Source organism: Falco punctatus (genome assembly GCF_963210335.1).
Source record: "Falco punctatus genome assembly, chromosome: 13".
Taxonomy (NCBI): domain Eukaryota; kingdom Metazoa; phylum Chordata; class Aves; order Falconiformes; family Falconidae; genus Falco; species Falco punctatus.
This window is the reverse complement of record NC_137593.1, coordinates 15,962,563-15,982,485: the sequence shown is the minus strand read 5'-3', so window position 1 is coordinate 15,982,485 and position 19,923 is coordinate 15,962,563. Positions and strand designations below refer to the sequence as shown.

General features: G+C 37.9%; 1 long non-coding RNA gene across 1 annotated transcript in view; it reads right to left on the bottom strand.

Moving 5' to 3' along the window:
• Positions 1-1,299: 1,299 nt before the first annotated feature.
• The window catches only part of LOC308072917, a 74,594-nt gene continuing 55,970 nt past the window's right edge, over positions 1,300-19,923 (bottom strand). Inside the window, exons 1-2 of the long non-coding RNA XR_013931847.1 lie at positions 3,207-19,923; positions 1,300-3,164 (exon numbers count right to left, since the gene is read on the bottom strand). The exon at positions 3,207-19,923 is cut by the window's right edge and continues 55,970 nt beyond it. This is a non-coding gene — a long non-coding RNA (uncharacterized lncRNA). The remainder of the gene's footprint in view (positions 3,165-3,206) is intronic.

Here is a 19,923-nt window from a genome sequence, read left to right as displayed (position 1 = left end):
GTATAAAACAAGACACAAACCCAAAGGTTCAGTAATATAACTGCTTTGCCAGTGACACAGGCAAATCAGAGGGATTACAAATGCTCAGTACAAGGGGAGCAGCTGATGTCTAAAAGGCTCAGTAAAATAATAAGAGATTCACACCAGGAAACAGCCACAATAACACGTGAAATGTATTTTAAAGGCATTTAATAGATTCCAATTAACCCCTTGGACTGTTGGAAAATACCTGTGGAAATACAAAGATGTGTCACAGCAGAACCACCAGCTGCAGAGAAACAAAATTCCATCTTTCTGAGAGACCTGGAGGAAAAGAAATGGTCCATCACAAGGGAACCATCATTTTCTCCTATGCACCCCAAAGCAGAGCTAGAGTGATGTATGAGGAAACTATTTTCTGCACTTCACTCCTCCTAATAATCCCTTAACTGTCAGAAAAAGAAAAAGGAGGAAATAATTAAAAAAACAGAAAGAAGAGAAACCAAGTAAATATGTAAAATATCATTTCTGTTCCCTTCGCTTGGGAAGGCTTTACAGTCATCACCATCATCGTCTCAAACCTCTAGAGATATGGTTACTTCTTTGCTATTACTAGGGGTACTATGTGCCCACTTTTTTAATTTTAATATGTCCTACTTTTCCTCTCTCAAAGTTCTATCTGAGCCATTTTTTACAAAACAGTCTGGCTCTAACTGTTTCTATTTTTACTCCCTATCAGGAAAAGTTCAGGCTACTCTTTTAGTCTTGTACTTCCCACAGAAGCTATCCTAGATTTGTTCATGATGATAGTTTTTGTTGTTTGTTGATTATGTCCTAGGTTCAGAAGGACCAAGGCCAAAGCCTGATAATGCAGCCATCATATACTCTTTGTGGAGTTTCTGCCAGGTGTTTACTGGCAGAAGTGTACTAGGGTGCAATACTTCAGTAAAGTAATTGTGAAGTTGCCGGTACTAGACCAAAGAGAGAGAATAGAGCCTGAAGACATGGAGGTTGTTCCTATGAGACCCCAGCAGTTCAGAACATAACTGCTTGTGAAGTATAAGGTTTCTCATGTGGGGTTTTTAAACATTCTGTCATCTTATGTCATGATGGTCTTATTCCTTTCCGAATACTCTATCCCACTTTAAATGTCATCTTCAGTTATGTCCTTTGAGAGAAAGTTCCACATGTAAACTACATGCAGTAAGACAAAAATACACCTTCTGTTATGCAGAATAACACTAAGCCTTCCTAAAATATCAAGTCCTTCCAAACTAAATTCGGATCTTTTGGCTTATCTATGAAGTATGAGCACAGTGTTTTTCCCTCCCTCTCCATAAACCAAATATTCAGCTTTTGCAATGTCTACCTCTTTGCAATAAAAAGTGAATCTGTATCCCCAGATCAGCAGAATGATTGCCACAGAATTATTTTATTATTTAGAAATAGTGAGGTATGAACGTCAGGATAACCATTCCCATGGAGTGGAAACAGACTCTGGATGTGCGATACGGGGATTAGAAACATTAAGTATATTCTCAGTTTATAGGATTTTATTTCCTTTTCATGTGACTTTTCTTTGCCTTCAGTTTTATATGTGATTGGAAGGCTTAATAAAAAATGAAGAAGTTTAAACCTTCCTCACATTATTTACTTCATGCAGTCAGCATTCACAAGCATCAAAGCTTCTGTTTCAGTGCTGTATCAAAAACCATGAAGCTTTAAGGCTTGGCCAGAGAATCAACACAAGCCTAAAGCAGAGGCATCAACTCATGAGACTGCTGACAGAATGGATTAAACAGACTTTTTAAAGTATTGCCAGTGCTGTAGGAAAAAAAGCCCTCAGTTCATACATGCTTTTAAACTAAGAAGTCCAGCTTTTGTAAACTATTCACTTTGTTGATGCTCAACAAATATCTATTGATGAGATGACATCATCTGCTAAAGAAAATAATTGCTCAAAGGCTTAACCCTGGTTTTGCATAAAATATATGGGTTAATCATGTTTTGACAAAAAATAAAAATAAACAAACCAAAGAACAGCAATGGCTTTTCATGATCAAGGAAATGTCATAGTCCTTGCTTACAAATAAAAGCACTCTTGCAATGGGGCCTGACTGCTTTCACAAGCAGAACAGGATCCTGGAGGAGTAAGTTCATTGTGGCATTCCACAGAATTTCAATACAGGCTCAAATTTTCTTCTTCCTTGCCCATGTATTATTAGCTGGTTTAGTGGTAGCGGTAGCTATCATGGTATTTTTTTATTTGTCAGTCATGCCATTACACCTGCATTGTCCATACTGGGAGATTATTCTTTGCCTTATGTCACGCTGCTGTTTCCTGGCTGCTGCCTCCAGTTCTTGCTCATCTACAGGCTGTCTTGTTTCTTCGTGCAAAACAAGATTGGCAAGGAACAAAATGCTCTATAAAGATTATTTGTCTGTCTTTAGGAACGAAAATTCTCCACTGTCTGCTCCCTGGCAGGGTTGCAGCATAGTCGGGAGCCAGGAGTGGAACGCAGCTGTTTGCTGCTTTCAGAGATGCCCTGTCAGCGTTAGCCAGGGTCCTGTTCGGGGATCCAGAAAGGGACAGAAAGGATCCTCTGGAAGTAGATAGAGTTTTCATCTATCTACCGTCATCCACTTTTGTATTTTATTGTTCTGGAGCCAGCAGCACAGTGTAGGCACTGGACACATACATAAAAAAACATACATACGTAAGAAACACACAGGAAAAAGTGGGGTTAGAATAAAGGAAAAGAAAGCTCCTTAAGAGCTCCTGATCCCCTTCACACAGCTGCAACAGGCAGGCCGGCTTTGGCAGGCCTTTCCCAAGCATTGCCCTGGGAGTGCCAGGCAGGTGTCCCCTGACAGCCCTAACCCACAGCCGAGGCGAAGAGGTGGCAGGCAGCCACGCCATTTCCTCTGACCCTGGTGCATTGCACTGCAAAGCCACCTCACAGCAGTGCCATTTTCTGCTTTTCAGAAACAGGCCCTTTCTGCATTCCTGACACATCTCCAACCTCAGAAAGAGCGAAGGGGTGTTTGGGGACTAAAGTCTGCCTTCCTTTAAGATTTGAAATCCAATCACTCAGTCTGCTGCTGGTCTGGGGATCCCCAGGGAGGCATCGCAGCCAGGGTCTGTCCCACAGGCCCAGCCAGGGGGCAGGGCAGGCCGGGGGGCACTGGCGCAGCCCCAGCCCCACTATCGGGCTGCCCCGGGGGACTGTCTGTGGGGAGCTAGAGGCCAGCCCTGCTGCAGCATCACTGGGGACAGGATGGATGGCCCTGGGGGACTGAAATGGTGTCCTGGGCCACAGGCCAGGCAGGGGGAGGCCATGGAGAGGCTGGCTGCACAGGACCATCTTTACGGGCCATTACAACCCTCAGCACCTAGCCACAGTATCACTAGAAACACCAGCCGCAGCAGAGTTAGCAGAAACACAGTACTGAGAATTTAATCAGTAAAGCAGTTGTCAAAAAGAACCATTATACAGCTTTTGGGCCTTGCATGTCAGAGAAGCTTAGAACTGCAGAGGGAAAATACTATGACTGCCTTTCCTGTGTGAGATTGCACAGGTAGAAGTGAGATCAAAGTCAAGGGCACAAGCAGTTGTTTCTAGACAACCATGTCACTAAGACTTCCATTAAAGATGTACTTACACTAACTCCTCTGAAGAGCATACTAGAAGTATTGAGAAAATAAAAAGCTGTACCTGGCTAAGTGGAAGAAGAGCACAATGTGATGTTTATAAATACAGATAGTGATGAATAAATAATTAAACAATGTTCAAAAAGAGAAAACAGTAATAAAATGTGGTGCTTAAAGCAAGCTGAGTAATGGAATTTCAGCAAATGCTGGCTTCTTGTGAAATGATCGAACTGGGGGGGTGAGGAGGAGGGCTATGGATTAATGATTAAGATGACTGTGACCAGCATCTGCCAGTCTTGAAGCTGGTTCTCAGACTGTGGGCCTGAACATCAGATAAAAACAACTTTTATGGTCTTGCTAACCTTTGAACACTGGACAACAAAACACCATACTTCCTTTGACATTGTGTCATACTCAAGATTATTTGTCAAAAATTCCTTTCAAATTAAATTCCTTGCTTTGGATGTAACTAGAAAAGCATTTATATTGAACTACAACAAGACTGTCATTAATTTTCTCAGAGGACAATGACTTGGCCAAATTGTAGGTTATATAAACCCCTGAACTTATGAAATGCCTATTTTTAAGCAATGAATCTTTTGATCCAAAGGAACTTTTCCATCCAAAGGAACTAATACAAATCATTTGTCTTGATGCACTGTTAGACATACACCTCTTTTCAGTAAGATCCATTCACATACGCCACTGAATTTGAGAGCTTTCACATGTGGTTTTGTCTTTTGAATAGTAATATGTCATAAAAAATCATGAACTCCTGAAGCTTAGTAGTGCCGTTTAGCACTCCTAATCCTTCACCTTCATGAGGCTGATTCCTCTGAAAGTGCTCCCTCTGAAATTCAAGAGCAGTATATTTGTAGTGATACCTCTTTAGAAGACATAACTAATTTCCTTAGTTATGCCATTTGTTTCTTTGGATATGCCATTTGTTCCTTCATGAAAAAATGTCACTCTCATTCTCTGTGACTAGAACTTGGTCCTTGAGAAGCTGAATGAAACTGATTTATTCAAGCAATATGCAGTTTGAGAACTTAAATATGTAACTTCAGCTCTCAGTATCTATCACTTAAGTTCCATTCCTTCCATGGAGTTTTGTTATTTTATGCCAGGTTATACCTTTAGCCCAAAGTTGTTTAATGACAGATTATAAAATATAATTATAATTATGCAATATCTTGTGAAATGCTTTGTTTAACAACATTTGTATTGCTTTGAGAGTGGTAGAATAAGTTGGTTTTAATTCTATGACCTTGCTGGTACACTTAGACTTTTGGGTTTTTTAAAGTTCCTTATCTTTTGGGTAGAAGGAGGGAATGCCATTGGCAAAGGAAACACTTTTCCTGCAGACATCTTTAGATTAATGGTCTATATATAGGCCATTATATAGGCCTATATAATGGCCAAGTATAATTACAGAACTTCTATTTTTTTACAAACTTCAAACAGTTGCACGTATTAGTGAATAGTTACAGAGCTGATACAGCACTATCAACATTTTCTAGCTACTTTTTCATTTTTCTATGAATGCAGTGATTTCAAAGCCATCCTGAAATTTCTATAGGGCTGTAATTTGATGACGATATCAACTTCCTGCATCTACTAATAATCCTTCTTCTCAGGTTAGATTTGTGAGTGTTTTGTTCTTCATCTTTTAAGGATCCCTCTGCAGGACACAGAGGGTTTTTTCAGCTTTTTCCTAGTCAAATATATGAAATATGCTGATTTAAAATAATGATACACTAAAACACAGCTCTAATCAGAAACACCCAAGATGGTCATGGCTGCCTGAGGAACTATCATACAGGCTCCCTTCCCCTTTCCTCTCGCATGCTGCTGCTTCTGTATTCAATAACTATTTCCACTCTTTGATTAAATGTAAGCCATCTCTTGCTCTGCGGATTTGCAATAAGACTTCAAATACCTTAGCACTTAGGAGCCAGAAGTGTTCTTCAGGCAGAATAGCACATAAATGTTAATTTAGCATGTTCTAGACTTGGGACACAATTCCTCCTATTCATGTACATCAGTTTTACACTGCTTTAATTCTTCCAACTTTAGCAGAGTTCACTTTGATTTAAATCGCTGAATAAGAGCCTAACTGAGGCACCAGGATAAATCAGGCAAAAAAATATCATCTTTTATTATATATATAGTAGTGCCAAATGCTAGTTCCTCACATCCAACTACAGGGACCATTGTTGTGGTATTTCCCATAAACAAAGGTGACACACGACAGAGAGATTGACTGACTTTAGTCAGTTGACAGCTAGCTAACAGCCAGCAGTAAGGATGGAAAGCACCTGAGCCTAGTGGTTTTGAGTGCTAAAGCCTGCATTTGTGGCTGCTTTTTATTGTGTAATGCATTTGTATCACTTTCTGAAATGTATCTTATTTGTAGGAAAATGTGGTTTATTTTCATCTTTTTGTTTACTCTTTTTTAAGTGTCTGGTTTTTTTCAGAGTTCAGGTGCATGATGACACAACTTTGCCACAGTAACTGCTGAGTCTGCTAGGTGACAGGGAGGTGATGCAGATGAGTGAGCCCCCACTGCATGGGGTAAGCACATCAGCAGATCTAGAATTCAAATGTCTGGGAAGAAAACTGATGTGCTTGGGGTTACATCCAGCCCTGATAAACGTAAGGCAAATCCATTGAAGGTTCTGGTGTTACACCAGCTTTGCCAATAAGTTACCTGAAGAGTTCCAGCCAATTAAAATGCAGAAGCTCCCTTAATAAAACAAGCTAGCATGATGTCTACCTGCTCTTCATTGAATATCTGGTTATATTAAGGGTTTTACTCCTCATCTTCAAAGCCATCGATCAGCTTAGCCTAAGCTACCATGGATGACATCTCAAGAGATCTCCAATCCACTGAGCTCTCTAGAGTCAAAAATAAAAAATGGAGTTAGGATTACTGATGACAAAACTCTCCAGACCATTCACCCACATTGACATGTCTTCTTCCTCAAAGAAATGAGCTCTTCTATGAAATCCAGCATTTTCAGATCAAAGTACAAAATCTACCCCTCAACATGGTCTTCCCTCAGAATAAAAGATAAAAAATCCTGATGTCAAGGAGGTGATGAGAGACCTCTGGGGTTTTTTAATGTGTTTACATTTGAAGTCTGGAATGTGTTCACACAGCACAATGTTGGAGTGTGGCATAACTGCTTCAGCAGGCAGGGAGGTCATTAATGGCATGCCTCTGTGCCGGGAAGAGACTAAACAGGAGCGAGGCACGAAGGGATGAGGGACTGTGCCTCACTGTAGTTTAACCGTAACAAGTGACTTTGGTGGTCTCCATCTTGCACTGTGCTCAGGGTGGTCTACATAAATTAGCAGGACTGGCTTTGGCTAGTGAAGTTTTTCAGTCTTTGTGTCTCAGATAAAAGGTAAATTTTCAGATTCAGAAGCTGTGATCTGATATTTCCTGTACTGTATACTTTATTTCTTACACCCTGTGCAGAGGAAACCATGGCTGCATGTGAAATACAAAGGTTAAGTAATGGTTTTATTATGCTGTTTATTAGGCCCCACTAGTCTAATAGTATACGATTTTGGGTATAGTCACACACTCACAATATAATTTGTCTGTATGTATTCATCCACCCCAAAACAACTTAGTCTTCATGGTGCATGTGCAAAATAAGAATTATCTGCAAGAACTTTCAAATTTTCAGTATTTCTGCTGCTGACAATGCCAAAAGTTCAGTAAATTCTATGTAAATCATTTACACTACATACAACTGGGAACAGTGTTATAACCAATGGCCACAGTGTATTGACGAAACAGTAAACAGATAACCATCTAAGACTGTACTGCTATTGCCTCACTGAGCCTCAGTTCCATGTCTTTTCTGTAAAGTGGTAATTTTGTAAGAATTTACCTCTTGTAGTTAACAGTCATGAGTAGATTTGAACTATTCCATTGCTTACGGAAAAGCAACACGTCTCAGACAAATTGTGGTGTGTTTACACTACAGACTGTTGTAGTGCAAAGGTCCTTTACAGACTCTACACCCATATAAAATTAAATAGTCTCTACACTTGTTTAAAACATCTTTAAAAGAACTTGATCTAAAATTAGTATTTTGCCCTGGCAAGACAACTGCTGGCATCTGATCCATTTTGACTCCTTTCTAACATAATAATTGTCAAATAAAGATAAGCACGAAGTTAGATTTTGTTTCATTCTGTTTTGTTCATTTGGGATTTTTGTTCTTATTTCTGATTATGGAAAAGTGGTTTTAGTGAAGGCCTTGACCCTGTAAAACTGAACCTGCTTAGCCTGGTCTCCCTGATTAATCCAGCTGAACATCCACAGAGTTTCTCAGGAGCACAGAGTTAGCACATACCTGTATTTGCAGGTTTCAGGCCTCCACTGTCCACATATTTGAACCATCCATTTGTGACTACATAAATTATTTGTTATATCTCCTCTAAGATTTAAAGCAAGTGTGCATTCCAGACACAATTAAATTATACGCTGGCCTAAATCTTAATTTCAGGTAAGTCAGCAGAAAATAAGAGCAATGTAATTGAGATAAGGCTGCTGATTTCAAGTGCACTGCTTTGGATTTTTACTGGTGTAGAAATTAAAATCTGGCCTATAGTAGCTATTGTTTCTATCCTGAAAAAAAAAATCCTCCACAGCTATTTTTTCTTCACATTGATAGAGCAGTAAATAAGTACTTAGCCCATAAAATGAACATGGTACATGAAATACTTTGTCTTTGTATGCTTGCAATGTATGTAGCCTAATACAAGTATAGAAATGGATTAGACATTCCTCTTTAGTTAAGAGATATATCAGTGCATAAAGTCACAGTCTGGGTTCATTTAGCCTTTTCATTTGTAGTGCTCCATATTACATGAGTGCAGATCTATTTGAATCTCTTTAATATTCATGATCCTCTCACCAGTCTGAGTGAAAGAGATAAAGCTTTTGATAGCAATCTCAGCAACTTGATTAACAATGCACTAATCATCACTACCATTGACCTGATTCAGAAATGTTTTCAATTCATCCATCACTTTATAACCAAAGATGATTGCATTACCTTACCATTTTTTATTTAAATAAAACCACATGAGCTGTAAATATCTTGCCATTTTACTAAATGCACCTTGGTACCAAATTAATTTATTTTTAAAACTAAATACCAAAATGACCTATAATAACCAATTAGAACAGGAGCATAGGGAAAGCGTATCACAAGTGGTCTGCAATAAAATCAATTCACTTTGACTTCACATCAATAAATGTTAAATTGTGCCAAGGAATTAATTTTGCAATAAATTGTTATTGTTGTTATAAAATCTAACTAACGCATATTACCAGGAGTAATTATCCATATATCAGAATGCATTGAATGTAGAGTGTGCACTATAATTACTCCCAAAATTGCTTATCATTCAAATGGTAATTTTAGGGATAATGTTTCTTTAACTATAACTTTATAAATTTCATCTGAAATTTATTTTTTAGGGTTGTTTTTCTTTACTTGGTGCTGCAAAGAGAGTAGAAAATGGACTGTGAAAAATGCAACAGATAAATATGCTAATATAGTTTAATCAGTATTTCTTACTTATATATATAATTGCTAAATGTTGCAACAGTATTAAGAAAGTGAGATACCTCAATTTGAGTGGAATTTCCTTCATGAGTGCTAACTAAAATCTCCAAGCCTATTCTTAGCAATAAGTAGCATGTAGCATTGCAAAAAATATTAGCATCCAACTCTGTGTGAATATAAACCCTGTAGTGGTCATTAGATGTTATTATTAGATATTAATTTTCTTTACTGACTTAATATTTGTGTTCAGCCTGAACTCCACTCTCACAGGGATCTGGTTCAGAATTTTGAAATTGTAAGATCAATGACAAAACAAGAAAAAAAAAAAAAAAACTCTGACTTGATTTGTCAGATATGACAATGAGACAATGACAGATATGACAACTAGATAAATGAAGAGCTTCCTGTCCTCATAATGTTTGGCAGGCCATGAATATCATTCCTATGGTGCACTGGGAATTATTCAAAACTAGGAAAAATTAAAGCAGTGGACTGCCACAGACATCCTAATGGATAGGTAATTCTAACTTTGGATGTAGAAGAGCTCAGCAGAGATTCAAGCCTCTATACTATTTTGCCTTTCTAGACCTGGAATCATTGAAGGGTTAATTCCACAATGCAGATATTACCCTGCTTTTAAAAGTTCTTAAACACTGTGATTAAATTGGGTGGATCGTTACATGGTTGTAGTTATGATGATTGTTTTCAGCTCACCTGAAACTTTCTAATTGGGTTTGTTGCTTTTTCTTTTTTTATTTTTAGGTGCCTTAACAGCACCTGAAGTTCTGAATAATTGTTACTATGCCTAAACATGGTGACCACTTCTATGAAATTTTATTTGTATAACTGGTCACCATGTTTAGGCATAGTGACAACGATAAAGAGAGATTAGGGAAGACAGTTCAACTGGTGCTGTTGTGTGATGAAGCTCTTCTGTGCAATGGGAACCTCAGTCTACACAACTGCCATTACTTTTTCTGCATATAATAGATACATAAAGGAAAAGCACAGTGATACAGAACAGTCCTTTACACATTCAAAATAAAATAAGGGGATGACCAGCTTTGATGCTGAACTTTCTTTTTTCTTCTTATGAAATAACACTATTCTGTTGAATATATGCTTTATGCTACCTCATTTTCATAACCACACATAGTAGCTCAAATTAGACAACAGAAAGACTTTTGCAAAGTATTTTAGAAAGATAGCTTTTAAAAAACAATGGTGAAGTGCCATGAATAAAAAAATATGGATTCTGTGAGAGCTACTAAATTTGCAGTTTCATCAGAAAGTATTTGTGAAGACGACCAAATTACTTGGTTTTCAAATGTCTGTAACACACATCCTGAAGATGTGACAGAATTTTCTAACATTTTCTTTATTGCTTTAGATTAACTGCTCATGTCTAAAAGCCCAATACACTAACAGGAACCAAATCATTAGCAAGAATTGATCATGACCATGAAAGTGCACTTTCCTTTTGGAACTGAAATGGATGATCTCTTAATTATTCCCCACATCTTGTAGGGAAACATTTCAGTAATGAGCAAGACATTTCAAACCTCCTGGAACTGCATTGTGAAAAACTGCAGCATAACTGGGTACACAGGACTTCTCATACTTCACTTTGGATACTTAGTCTAAGCCCACCAGGGTAGGTTCCTGCCTAGGTCAATCCAAGTTAGGTGACTGATTTTAAGCCAGACTCACCCTCCAGGAGCACGCAGAGAGGCTATCTGAAATTACACATCTATGGTAGCTAAAATTTGATGATATGATTTTTATTGTGCTGACTTTCTTTTTACGTTTTCTCTTGATCTTACTCCTTACAGAAAGTTTGAACTCTCAGAGTTGCCTGAGGTTTTCGTAAACCAGGTGCAAACTTTTGAAGCTCCTGATACAATAAATTGTCAGGAATATTAAAGTGGTATTTTGAGAATGAAATACAAAGAAAAAAGTAAAAAAGTTAAAGTATCCACAAGACATATATATTTCTCAAAGTCGCTGCATGTGAATTAGCTAAATGCACATTTCATTTCTGGTAGGTGCTAATTGTTTTGTAGGTGTGAAAAATAGTTTCTTTTCAAATTACTTTTAAGACCCTTCTGAAGTGAATACTTTTTATCCAGTGTGATTTTTAATATATAATCTAGTTTTAATTTTGATAAATAAAAATGTGTATCAGCTTAGCTATTTAATATCAAAATACATGGCCTAGAGAAATGTTATTTTAAAGCTGTTTGCCTTTTAAATTGTAAGTCTGTGTATCTATTTGTCTAGACTCCATCAAGGGGACTATTGTAGCTGGAGGCATTGGTTTGAAGAAGACTAAAGGGCTACATCATGTCAAAGCCTCAAGTAGGAATTATTGCCTTTCTTGCCTCAGTTCACAGCTGTATTATGTCACCAAATCACATCACAGTGTAATCAAAGATGAATAAAATATTTTTTTTTTCTTTACCTTAAATGCTTTCCCTGTCAATTACAATCAAAGGACATGATTTCAGGTCTGTCAGTTTGCTGGGTTCTCTCCTACTGATGACTCCAAAACTGTAATCTGCTAAATATAAAATGAATCAGAGAAGTCTTAGAATGATTCTGCTATTAAGAAGAAGAATGTTTTTCTCCCACAGGGGACAGGAAAGTAATTGGTCTTTAAAGAATGAAATCAAAGATGTTAAAAAATGACCTTTTCTGGTCCTTTCCTCTCCACCTTTGGCTTTTTGGTTTTTTTCTGTGCTAAACTCTCAGTTCTCCTCTTAAGAAGATAGGCATATAAGTATTCTAATCAAATCTGTCCAGTTTTGTGTGCCATTAGAGTAAACATTTAACTGGCATCTTGTTTGCTACATCACACCTTTTTTTCCCTCTGTATTATTGTCGATTAGGTGCTTTGTAATGGGCAGGCTGTACGCCTGCTGCAACTCCAACTTCTAGGCAGTTTACTGGCTTGATTACAGCATTAACCATAATCAAAAACATTTCCCTGGAATGATTTATCTTGGTAGTAAGGATTGCTTCCTTTGATCTCAGTAGCATCATTTTACGATAGGTTGCTCCTCATTTACACTACAAATGCTGGCAAAAATGAAAGTGGTATCTTCACTAGTAATACCAGATAGAATAAAATAACTGGTTCAGCAGTCATGCCAGCTGCTTTCATCGATGAACAATCACTTTTTTCTTGTAAGAAAAAGTATGTATATACACATATATAGGTATGTGTGTGTGTGTGTGTTATTCTGTGTACTGCAATTTCCTAATGTATAGCCTTGCATTATACTTAACAACACATCTCTTTTCAGTATTTAAAATGTGGTAAAAAGCAATTCACTGGAATGCAGCCTTGCAAAATGTTTTCAGTCACAGCAAAAAATTTCATTCCACCTGCATTGCTTGCATATAGACCAGATTTTTCTTTTAGTGCACTGTAGTCTTGTCGGAAGCCTCACAGAAAGCAGGTTTAGTTCCTATGATTTCTAATGACACCTCCTTATTATAAGGCTAGTTCAGTGGTTATAGCTCATATCAGTTACCTGCACTATGAAAACACTGGGTAACTACTCCAAAACTGAAAGCCTAGATGGCAGACTTACCTACTACAGTGAAATTACACATGTGCTGTTCTAGAGCACTAACAGCAACAGACCAGATGCATATAATAAAAATCATGTTTGATCTGTACTGTCTCCAGGACTGAGCTAGAGCTGACCCATGTGGGTGTGACAGACAGAGGATGTTCAAAGACCATCATACTGGCAATGCCCTTGATCTCTCCTGTGCTTTTCCTGTCATATTTTACAATTGGGGCTTTTGGTCTTTTACGGTAGATCTAAAATTTACTGGGGAAAGCTGGGAAGTGTTTTGTGTACTGCAGCATGTGTCAAAGAGATAGAAAGGGAAGAGAAGTTTTGTGGACCTCTCCAAGCTGTGCATCTATGCTTGACTTCTGGGGATCAGGAGCACCCAGCTGGTGCTCTTCAGTCCCATGTCCCTACCTTACTCCCAATTCAGCCGCTCCATGTACTGCAGGGTCACAGGACACGGAGGATTTACATAACCTCTCACCTTTCCCTATTAGAGCTGGACAGCCAGCAGCTGTGTGCCTCTAGATACTCAGGATGCCAAGTCTCACTCACTAGCAGATTTTGCAGTTGAATAGATTCCTCAAAACTTTATTTCTTTATTACATTATTCCCATTTCAAAGCAAAAGTGCTGCACTTTACAAATGTCTAACAGCCACTTGTCTTCCATATGCTTCCTTGAGGAGCAGTAGAAAAGGAAAAGGAAATTAGTGCCGTCTTGTCAGTTAAACCAAGGAAATTTGTTTGATGTACTTCAGTTGCTGATAGTTTTGTAGATTCTAAAAAAACCTAAAAGCTCAGAATCTGCTGAAATTGTTGTCAGCTTACGCCATCAACAATGGCAGAGGACTAGGGTTTTCCGGTGATGCGTTTTCAATTTTTAGAGATGCCAATGACTAAAGGAAGGGTAGCAACTGGGTGCCAATGAATAACAGAAGGGTAGCAACTGGGTCCTTCCTTCACAGGTGTCCAAGAAAGCTCTGATGTATTTAGGTGGATATTCCCTGGCTCTTCAGAAAAAGAAAAACAAATAAAGTCTCTAGACACCAAGTCTAAAATGGCCACTGCCTTTAGTAGGATGATGCACCACACAATCTACAAATATGGAGACACAGGAAGCAGACTGCCTGCATCCATCAACTTAGTAAATGCCTCCAGATTAGCAGAAATATTTTGAAACAGCCAATAATTATAAAAGAGTTGCTTGCCATTGCATAATTATTTTATAAACCACATAACATACAACTGTTACTTAGTCACAGAGGCCCTCTTCACACTGTACCATATGCCTAATGGCTTCTATCGCACATCACACCATACTGAGTATTCCTTCTCATCATACTGTATTGGCTACTGTCTCAGTTTGCTGCTAATGTCTGTGTTACCCTTTCACTGCATGTTTATTTTATGAAATTGTGGCATCTGTTTTTGGTGTTTATTCTAAAATGACAAAGTGCTACGTTTCCAGCCCTAGCCTGAAAATTACCTCAGTATTAATTTCCCAGGGTAGATTTAAAAATATATTTTTGTTGTCTTTTTCCTGAGTCTCTGACAAACAACTTTTGACCTCTGTTGCATTTTGATTTAAAGTAAGGGGGGTGGGGGTGGGGGGGTGGGGGGGTGGGGTGTGGTGGTTCTAGAATTTTGTTCCTGAATGATTTGCACTGTGTAATATTGGAACTTTTTTCTTTCTGTTGGTGACAACCATGTTTCACCTACACTGACCAAGTTGCCAAAATATTGAAATACACTCTTCTTTTTCATTCAGACCCCAAACACCTTCATCATCTTTTCACAGCAAATATCTAATTCTATATGAATGCACTATTGTGGGAGCTATATATATCCAGGCTATGCACAAAGAACATTTTTCAAAGTTTCAGTGGCATCATATCAGCTGGAATATAATTTAAAAAAAATAATTATGTACAGTAAGCTATATTTTAAACTTTCTTAGTGATACTTTGAATGAGTGATTAGAATGGGAACGGCCCAAGAGGTTTGAATTTTATGTCATCATCCAATGTGTGTGACTTAGGCAAAACATTGATTCCACCCCAGATACCAACAACAACTAAAGACACAAACAACTTGCATGTGAGGCCCCAGTTCCAACAAGAGTCATGTTTGACATCAGCCAAGTGTATGCTGTGAAGGGTCATCTGCAGTCAGTCTCTCACAGACAAATCCTGGAATCTCTTCTCCAGCCACGGACACCCCTTGACAACAGAAGCAGTAACACTGTTAGGCAAGAAAACAAGGCCAAGGGTAGCTACAAGGTTGGCAATAGTGCAGATGTTATGCACTTGCTTCTCCAGGATGAAGTACATGGAAATGAGGTGGTGACCTCTGTGCAAGTGTTGTGCTGTACTTGGTGTAAGCCTTACCATGAGATTGTGAAGTCTGGTTTTAGCATCTGATCCTGCTCTTATCAAAGTTTCCCTGGTACTTCAGCAGGACCAGAATGGGACCTTTGGAGGACATTCAAGTTTCTAGTTCCTCACCGTCTGTTTACTTTAGTATGAATTGCCCATGAACAGTGTCCCATGGGATGTTCCCAGGTGGCCCTGCATGGCCTTGGGACTGACTTATCCACCAGCTCAGAGTTCACCTCATCTTCCAGCATGGTTCCCCTATAAATGGCCTGTTCTCTCACCCTGCAGATCAGTACTAAGCTAAAATCAGTCTGCTCACTCTATCCGTTGACAGATAACACAGTTACACGGAGATAATTGGCAAATTCAGGCATTTGCAACACTTGGCAAAATTACTTGAATTTGTCCAAGTATTTTTGAAGCTGTCTCTGCTGCTCATGATGTTCCTTGGGCACTTACAGTAACTGATATACCTATGGAAAGAGAAGACCCACTCCAGCATACCAGCTCTTGGCTGAATACGGTATGCAGCAAATACAGAGCCTTAACTTCTTCTTAATAAGTTTTTCAACTGACCTGTTTTAAAGCAGCTTTTGTTATCTCTTGCTTGTGGTTTTTTTTTTTCTAGATGTCATGGTGTGAAATAGTCTCAGTGAAGCAAAGACAGAGTGAAAGAAGTCATGCACAGCGCCTGCAGACTAAGCCAGAGGATTCCCATGTATCAGTCTACGTGTGGAGTTGACTACAGTTCCAATCCATCATTTGGAAAACGATAGTAATGCAAAAAGAGGAAAACATTCTGGCAAGAACAAGGAAGGAGAAAGTGTTAAATGCCTGATGGACAGCTGGAGAAATTTAGATCTGATTTCACTCAAAATCATTGTATACCTGAGTGCAGTTTATTATTTATTAACATGACATAATGCTTATTGAGTGGACATGACTGCAGTTTTGCCAGCTGCACTGAAACAGAAACAGGTTCCCACAGTAACCTCACACTAATATTAGCATGACCTGAGTACTACCAGGTACGTGGTTTTATGCAAAAAAATTACATTTTACTGTATATTGAATAGGAAACTCACCCACTTTCCAGTTTACAGGAAATCATACCATTTGAAAGTTTTCTTTTTTTTTTTTTCAATTTTAACTTTTGAAAATCTAGTGAAATTTTTAAATGGAATAAAATAAACCAACATGATACACTGAATTACACAAATAGGAAAAAAAGAAACAATAGGAAAATTAAGTATTCAAAAAAATTTTTTTCTAAATATGCTCAGGCGAGTAAGGGAAGAATTGAGTTCATAATATATTATCCAGACAATGTGTCTGGATTACCAGCATGTCTTTCATGAAATGAAGATTCATAAGTAGCCAACAGGTAATCTAAGCAATATAAACAGTCATCAAATAAAGGACCCTCAAAAGTGACAATAAGAGAGGCTTGTACTTAAATTGGGCTATTGACTTTAGGGAAAAAGATCTTTAGATCAGAGATTTTGGTCTGCAGAACCATGGAGAAATGCTTTACTGTGTTTGTTGTTGTCACACAGATTATGGAATTGTCCTGCAAAACAAAGTTTGACTTTACCTTGTGACTTCCTTTGCATCTATGATTTTTGAATTAAGGGTTATTCAAAAGTTATGCCTCATTTCCTTCCATACCTCCGTCTTCAGACTGCTGTCAAGTATTATTTATTAACTCTATTATAGTACCACATTGAGACCCTAATCAAGATTATGCCCCTACTGTGTTAAACTCTGTACATTATAAAACAAAAGATAATTCTTCTCCTAAATTATTACACCAACATAAGTAAAAGATGTTAGCATAACATCTCATGATAGCATAAAAAGAATTTAAGTGACTTGATCAATGGCCAATGGTAAGTTGATGACAGAGCCAAGACCAACACAACTTCCCAGCTCCAGCCCCCTGCTCCCAATCAGCAAGGATGTAACAAGAATGGTGGTAAAACATATAAACATATAAGAGATTATTTTTTTTTTTTTGCAAGAAGAAGGAAAAGAGTTTTGCAGCTTTATTTCATTATTTTTTAACAGCTACCTGAATTGTCCTTTTGGACAGACATGTCTTTGGCTTGCAGGAATAAAGTAGAATACAACAATACTTATTAACAGAAGGAAGAAAACTAAAACTTCTTTATGTTAGTTAAAAAGTCATTACTATCAGCGCAAATACCTGTTCTACAGTATCTGATGTTCTTCCCTTTTCATTGCCCAAGATCCACCATTTTTTTTCTGTGTTGTCTCACTGTATTTCAGACAAGATGGATAAGTCTCCTTGGTCTCACTGACCTAGTAGAGCAACAAAGATGTTCACGTTAAAAGAGCTGTGTTACCCTAAGCAGGAAAAATATATCCCCTTCCAGATTCAGCCTCTGTTTTTTACAAGATACAGCATTGACTGAGTAGCTAATAGTAGAATCTGTTTACTATTGTGACAAACTATTTTAACTAATATATATGTTTAAGGGGAATGTTAATCTGAGCAGTGCATGTCACTGAACACCTTGATCTTAGTTTCCTCTAAAATAATGACAATTAATACAAAAAGGTAGCTCTTCACAATAAAAGTAAATTTACTGTTTATGACCTTCCGTAACTATACGATGAAAAGGCTTAATTTCTGAAAGGAAGCATCTAGGTTGCCACACTGGACTGGAAACAGCCAAGTCAAACACAAACAGCAGCAAGTAGAGTTCAGATGATCACTTAAGACTATTTCCAAATGCAAACACAGAAAAGTCAAAGAAATTCTTCCCCAAAACAATTCCTCTGAAGTAATTCTTGGAGTAGCTCAACTTAGTCAAGAACTTGGAGATAAAATCAGATAAATCCTACTGCTTACAACTAGGTCTAGGCATCTGCATTTAACAAGAACCTCAAAACCTTTTACAGATAAATTGTGGCTGAGATATATGCAGGCTGAAGAGCTCTTCAGAGTCTGTTCCAATGAAAATATTGTCTAAGTACATAAGCATTAGAGCTGAACAAATAATTCTCGATGAATAATTTATCTGATTGATTTCCTCTTTTTATTCTCTCCCTCTTCAGAGGCTATGCACGGACAGAACAAAAAGTATATTGAATTTATTCATTATTTGAAATTATTCACAATCTTGTTCAGTGAATAATTCTAGGCCTGCAAATCCTTTGAACTGTGGACTTTGAGTAGCTAATTTGCAGCTCACACCATAAAGTGTGTAATAACCAACTAACTAGCTAGCCAAGCACAGCTTTTAATTGCAAGAGTCTGACATCTGAATGAGTCCTGTTTGAAATTCAGTTCAGTAAGAGTACAAATGCTCAAGCTAGAAAGTCATTTTTTGCAGGCATTTTCTCTATTTCAGTGCAAGTACTCCAAAGATGGATTTGAAGAATTTGGAGGATACAAGACTGCCCATTCACACAGTTCTACTAGTCCCTTTTTCTTCTAATGAACCTTAGGAAGAAATACATTCATTTATTCAGGAGCAGAAACATTCAACTTAAGTGTGAAAGCGCATAATAATAAGACTAATAAGGTCTGTGTGATCATTTTTGCCTTACTGAGAGCTCACACAGACAAAGAAGGGAAAGGAAAAATATTGCCTTGAACAAGTGAAAACACTGAGTTGAGTCCAGCTCCACAGAGCCAGAATCACAGTCATTTTTCATCCTTTCTTCCTTCTCTGCTTTATTTACTCCTATCTGTCCTTGACAGAATTATCAGTTTTGAAAGTGAACTTCTTCTTGGTCTCCATATCACTCTTCTCCTTGAAGAGAGCTGATCAAAACAGAGGGCAAGTAGACAACCAGAGCAGGATTTCGAGAAAGGCTTTAGCATGCTTTAAAGTGTTTCAGCTAGGGGCTTGCTGAGGTCAGAGACAGCATTAACTGGAATTTGTCTGCCACTTCTTTGGTGTTTCTGGGTATCCCTAGAGGCTTTCTCGTATCCTACCTTTGAACTTCAGACTTTTAGCATGCTAGTGTATATCTCATTCCACAATTTTGATTGTGAATCCAGCCAAAGAAAGAAGCTAGACTTTATTTACCACACATCAATCAGCAAATAAATTATTTACAGATGTGTTCATTTATTTGACTCTTTCGTTTATTTACTTATGACTACAGCAAATACCACCACCAGACAGTGTCCAGATGGAAAACAATTACCTCACACTGGAACCGTATGCTTCCTAAGAGAACTTGAGAAATTATTTGAATTTTGGACAGTTAGAAACACTTAGAACTAAGTTCAGACCTGTTTTTGCAAGAAAATCCCCTTTGGATACAGTTGCTATTAAATCTTTCTGATGCATCCAAAAAAAGAAAAGGGGGGGGGGGCAGGATCTGACCTTCAGAAAGAGGCTTAGAATACTGTGAGTCCAAACTGAATTGTAATCCCATGTAAGTGGCAACTCAAGAATAGACTCTAATCTGTGCACTGTGTCAAGTGCAAGAGTAACCAGCCCATGATTTTTATCCAAATACACATCACCTAAGGCTCAGAGGATTGCTAGACATAGAATGTCAGAATTTACTAGGAGACAAAGAGTTCTTTGATTACATTGGAAAAGAAATAATTAGAATCATACTAGCAGATCAAATTTGAATATAAAGTCTTACTCGAAGTTGTTTAAAATGTATAAATACTTACAGCATTACAACTACTGGGTTAAAATGGGGGTACAATAAGATTGATTTAATATAGATCAGAATTAATGACAAA